Below are 6000 nucleotides of genomic sequence, written 5' to 3' on the forward strand. Positions count from 1 at the left end.
ACTCAACAGACAGGTGCTTTAGAAATAATTGGCTACATTCTAAATAAGGGTCATCTTCCAAGATTGCTCAAATGTGCAAATCTACACTAATCCCATAACAACCAGCCAAACATTTGTTTCCATCTAATTTGCATTAAACAGATACAACTGTTGATTGGATCTAGTACAGATATGCGCCTCTAGTACGTACATCATTGGAGTCGTACTTAGGAGGAGGGTGGTCCAATTGCTGACAACTCCATACCTATGGGGTGTTTCACAGCTGGCCTCTCCCTCAGGATCAGCTACCTTATTGCATGACATCATATCACATGTGGGCTGCGCATCACAAGCGTGCCTTACACATGTGCAGGTAGCAAGAGAGGAAAATACAACACAAGATGGAAGAAAGTAAGTGTGAAAGGGAGGAATTGCTCTTCATGTAATGAGGATGGGGATGTGGGCTATTAATGTAATGGTGGGGTGAGAGTAGGAGCTATTTATTTGATAGTGGAGGAAATTTAACATAATAGTGGTGTCATGGTGGTGCCTATTAATTTAAGGTGGGTTGATGGGATTATTAATTTAATAATGGGGTAGCTTGGGGGCTATTAATTGAATGTAAATGCAAATAATTTAATGTTGGGGCTGTTTAGGGGAAATAAGTTTATTTATAAAATGTGACTACTATTAATATAATGTTGGGGCAGCTGGGGAGGAAATATGTCTATTTATTAAATGAGAGCACTACTAATTTAATTAGTGCATGCAGCATCTCTCGTGCATTCAAAGGGAATGAGAAGGGGATGGAGAGTGTCATAGCGCTGTCTGTATACTGCTTGCTTTCTGATCTTACCCACTATGGCATTGTAGAGGAGGAAAGCCCTCTAAAAATCCCGTTCATGCCTCTCAATGTGCTCCTCTCTTTGCACCTTAACAAAAAACTTCTAATGCATATAAAAATGACTACATAATGTTACTGAATATGTTTTGCACGTTACTATACACAATATTTACCAATTATAATATATCTTTGGAAATATGCAGTGAATGCTACAGATCACTTCACAGTTGTGATGAAAAGAAGGAACTAACTATTAGGGGCAGATCCAGAAGTTAATTGTAACGGGGCGATTTAGGGGGGGCGATTTAGCCCCGCCCCCTTTTTGACACCTAAGGCTGCTGACGGCTGCACACTATGTGCAGATCCGTTCAGCAAAGAAAGTTAGGGAGAGAGTCCTACCCGGCTGCTCTGATTGTGTCAATCAGAGCAGCCGGGCAGGACATTCTCCCTAACTCTCTCTGCTGAACGGATCTGCACATAGTGTGCAGCCGCCGGCAGCAAGCCCCTGCTGGATCCGCCACTGCTAACTATAGCCCAGAGCCCTGGAAGCATGGTGGTATGTGTGCCTTTTAGGTTCACTGCACGCACCCGATATATGTGCCTACCTGCCACCATGTTCGGTGTGCCAATGCCTGGCAATGATAGTGGCAGGATCTTCCATTAGTCATGAAGATGGGGTTCAGGTGGCTCCGACTGATGATGAGAAGAAGGCATTTGTTGCACACTGGCATCCACACTCTTCCACTAGAGCAGAGCAGCATTGGTATTACCAGATACGCTGCCACCACCATTTTATCCTACCACAAAGAGGACCCCTGACTCACCAGTTGCAGTTTATCCAGGTATATTGGATAATCATCGTCAGTTATTTATATAGCATTACTAATTCCACAGCGCTCAAAAATAGCCCCTCACATCAGTCCCTGCCCCATTGGAGCTTACAGTCTAAATTCCCTAATATAGACACACACTCAAACACAGACAGCGAGGGAGAGACTAGGGTCAATTTTGATAGCAGCCAAGCACCTGGAGGAAACCGACACAAACACGGGGAGAACATACAAACTCCTCACAGATAAGACCGTGGTCGGGAATCGAACTCATGACCCCAGTGCTGTGAGGCAGAAGTGCTAACCACTCAGCCATCGTGGATAATGTTAATTAAGGAGCATTTCACAGTGTTCAAGCTAGGGTACACACTGGTCTCTGCTTTATTCTGTCCTGTTTCTCATTGAGTAACTGAAAACTCAGCCAAAAGGCGATGCTAAATAGAGTAAAGATTAATTTCTCATTACTCCCCTGGATGAAATAGTAGTAAGTCACAATTCTGGTGCAACTCTAAAGGGCCTATTTACTATTAATCACAATTTTGCTCTGTTAATTATGATTTGTCGTTGCTGTGATGACAGATGAATTAACAGGGGAATTTACTGTTATAGTCATATCAGGACAGTGCATCCGATAGAAGGCTGTGCTGGTGATGACCCCTTTACTAAAGACAACTGTGGGTCCTAATACGGTGTCTTTACTGCGCATTGTTGCGCAAAAGTAATTTTTTGTTAAACAGCCCAGAGGAGAGCAGGAAGGGGGCAGGGACGGATCCAAAGATCCCTCTCCGGCGATGCTCTTCGCATAGCATTGAATGGCTAACACCGTCTTCCGATTAGACTTTTCGGACCTTGATAAATTTGCCCACACCGCAGGCCCCACTGAGTATAATGGGATTTACGGAATTGTGCGGTAATTTGCCTAATGCAGCAGATAACTCAGATATCTCCTATGTTAGACTTTTCTTAAATGGCCTCTTCACTACTTAAAACCCCTAAACCATGCTGAAAAAGCCATTTCTGCATCGTTTGGGGCTTGATAAATAAGTGCTTACTTGCTGGGGTTGCTCACAGCCGTAACTTAGAATTCTAGCGCCTGGGCGAGAAAGACAAATGCCGCCCCCCCAGCCCATATTTTTAACCAAATTTGCCTAAAATATTCCTAAATTGCGCCCCCCCTTCAGCATTGCGCCCTGGGCGGTCGCCCCTGTCGCACAGCCCTAGTTACGGCTCTGGGTTGCATTAACACTAGTGACACTGAATGCCAAAAAACAATGTTGAAAAACACAAACACTTCCAACTGCAAATTCAAATGCTATGGATTGATAAATTCAATGTGGTATGGAATCATTGGAACCAATAGGTTGGATTTCCATATCCATTTACATACTTTTACAAGCGTTAAAATGCTAATAAAAGCATGTAGTTTAACACCAGTGAGTAAGAGTCCTAAATAGTAGAATAAATAGCTAACATCATTTACTTAGCATAGCAAAAAGCCCAAAATGAACTGTTCGAGATGAAAGATACTTATACAACAGATGCTTTGGTTCGGTCGCTGCGCGTCATTACTTTAGCACTTATCCTGCAAAATGTACTGTACAACCATGTATTTCAGTACTCAGTAACTTGTTGTTTTTCTGTATCCATAGCCATAAAGCTTGTGCACAATACAAATGGGGTCATTTTTAACACCTGGGGGTAAATGTATTAACCTCCGGATTCTTGAACTCCCGCGAGTTCGCCGTCTTCAGCCCTTAAATTTAAAGCGGCGCTGCCTTGTAAAGGGAACTTTCCCTTTACAAGGCAGCGCCGCTTTAAATTTAAGCGCTGTAGACGGCGAACTCGCGGGAGTTCAACAATCCGGAGGTTAATACATTTACCCCCTGGTATTACCAGTAAATGAAAACTAGAAATCCTTTAGGTTCAATGCAATCTCAGCGTCCATTACACTCAGATGTATGAACGAAGCAGCAAATTAGTAAAACTTAGACATACAGATATGTTTATACTCATGAGCAGTTTAGATCATTATGTAACCACATTCATGGTGCTTTTAACATATGCAATGGACCCAGCTTGTGAGTTTTGCAGAGGTTAATGATAAATCACTCTGGAGTACATTGCCTTACACATGAACAAAGTGCATTCATTTTATTCCACTCCTTACACCAGGGGTTTAATGTAAGTATAAGTTTAAACAAGCATCGCAACTTTCATACAGAAGTAATGTTCATTTAACCCTTTACAGAGGAAAGTTGCTGGTTTTTTTTACACTTGTATGGTTTACAGTGGTCATTAACCTCCATGGGACTTTAGTTTTTCTATGGCTTGTACAGTTCTTACTAATACATTGGGTTTATATTTTCTGTTTCTTTTGCTGTTTTTCAGCCATAACTTTAAATCTTCCAGCAGAACCATTTATTTTAGTAGATTATGGATATCTGTGTATTACACTTTGTGACAGATCTGGGCCTTATATTGGGAATATTGTGCCAACCCTGTCTGTCCTCAGTGGGCCAATTGAACAACCGTGAGCCTACTCTGTTATTAAATGCCGCCCGGTGGCCAGATCTGTTATTGTTGTGGTGTCCGGAGAGGGAGGGGGGAGGCAGCTCACAGGAAGTGTGAAACAGCTGTGGACCCTGTGACATAAAAAACAGTGGAAGGGGTTAAAAAGAGGAGGATCAGGACATTATCTAAAATCAGGAGGTGGACTCTGCCTGTTTGCTAACTATTGTTCCAGCAACTCTTCAACACAGTCCGAATGGCACCATCACCGCAAGTGGGAGACCACTGATGTCATGCTCTACTTCCACCCCTGTTACCACCCAAATTCTTCACACCACCAATCACAAGGGGACAATGAGTGGGGAGTTGACCCAAGTAGGTCAAGAATCAGGATCGAGTGTCTGGTGAAAATGAACAAAAAGGAAATGTCTGGGGGAGGGGAGGTTGTTGTTGGAGAATCTTGAGAGAGCAAGGACTTGGACTGATTGAGAGTAACCGTATTCACTCAGGGCCAGAAAGGAATGCTTGAAGCAGGAGCTTCTTGAGAGGGATCGGACTTTATGGATCAGAACCCCTGGCCCACTTGAATTGTCAACTGTGGATTTTATTACCAGGAGTTTGGGCCTACTAAGACTGTGCTGGGAGGTAACCTGCTGGGGACTTTGTAGGGGAGTTTTTACTTGCACTGGTGATTTTCTGACACTTGTTATATTTGGTGGGGGAGCAAGTTTCTCCTTGGGGAGCACTGTTGTATTTTACTAAGTGTGTGCACTTTGCTTAATAAAAATGATTATTTTCTCTTTCCTGTCTCCTTACCTGTGTGACCTGTGAACCTAGAGGACCCGGGTATCTAGTGAACTTTGGTTCCATGCTGGTGTCCTCACACACTTGCTAAACATTGGAAGCACGCAGTGTGTTGGAGGGGTCTATCATGTAATATGATCCTTGTATTTATATGACCAATGTAATCAGGGCCGGTGCTAGGGTTCGTGGCGCCCTAGGCACATTTTCAAAATTGGCGCCCCCACCCTGCACACTTACAAAATAGTGTGTAAGTGTGCAGGGTGGGGGCGCCGATTTTGAAAATGTGCGTCTTTTCTTACCTGCTTCTAACTTGCCTCCTCTCTGCTCCGTCTGCTCCCCTCCACTCAAGGACACTGTCGGGCCGTGATGATGATGTCACGGCCCTACAGTCAGTCGGTGAGTGGAGGGGAGGAGACGGAGCAGAGAGGCGGCAGTGGTGATGATCAATAGTCCCTCTCCCCCTCCCTGTGGATGTATGTGAAGCTGTGCGGCAGCCGTGAAACGTATGGTCAGCAGTCGCCGCACAGTTTTAAAGAAATTTTTAATCTGTGGCTCCTGGTGCCCTAGGCAAGTGCCTAACCTTGCCTAATGGGAGTGCCGGGCCTGAATGTAATACACAGCCAACGTCTTCACCTATGGTGTCCAGTACAGCAGGGGCAGAACAATACATCACCAGGCCCCATATCAAAATTTAGGTAGGGAGTCAGCGATGTCATTCTTGTCCTCCCGGGCCCCTCGATCAGCTCTCAACACGTCTGTGCTTTTTTGAGAGGGGAGAGTGTGCGTAGGAGGGGGAAAGTTGACCTGGCATTGCCCTGTAGACACCAGGCCACCTGCACCCCATACACCGCTGCAGACCAGAATATACATTAGAGCTGGGTCGTAAAATGGGGCAGCACAATGATACACAAAGATTTGTCTCTCCCATTTCCCAGAACTAGTAGGGTCGGTGCAATATGGATCTCTTAGTAACATTCAAAGCAGGTTACTAATAAATCTATTTACATGTTATCTAATCTATTAGAGTTGATAATG

This window comes from Mixophyes fleayi, chromosome 5 (assembly GCF_038048845.1).
Source record: "Mixophyes fleayi isolate aMixFle1 chromosome 5, aMixFle1.hap1, whole genome shotgun sequence".
NCBI lineage: Eukaryota > Metazoa > Chordata > Amphibia > Anura > Limnodynastidae > Mixophyes > Mixophyes fleayi.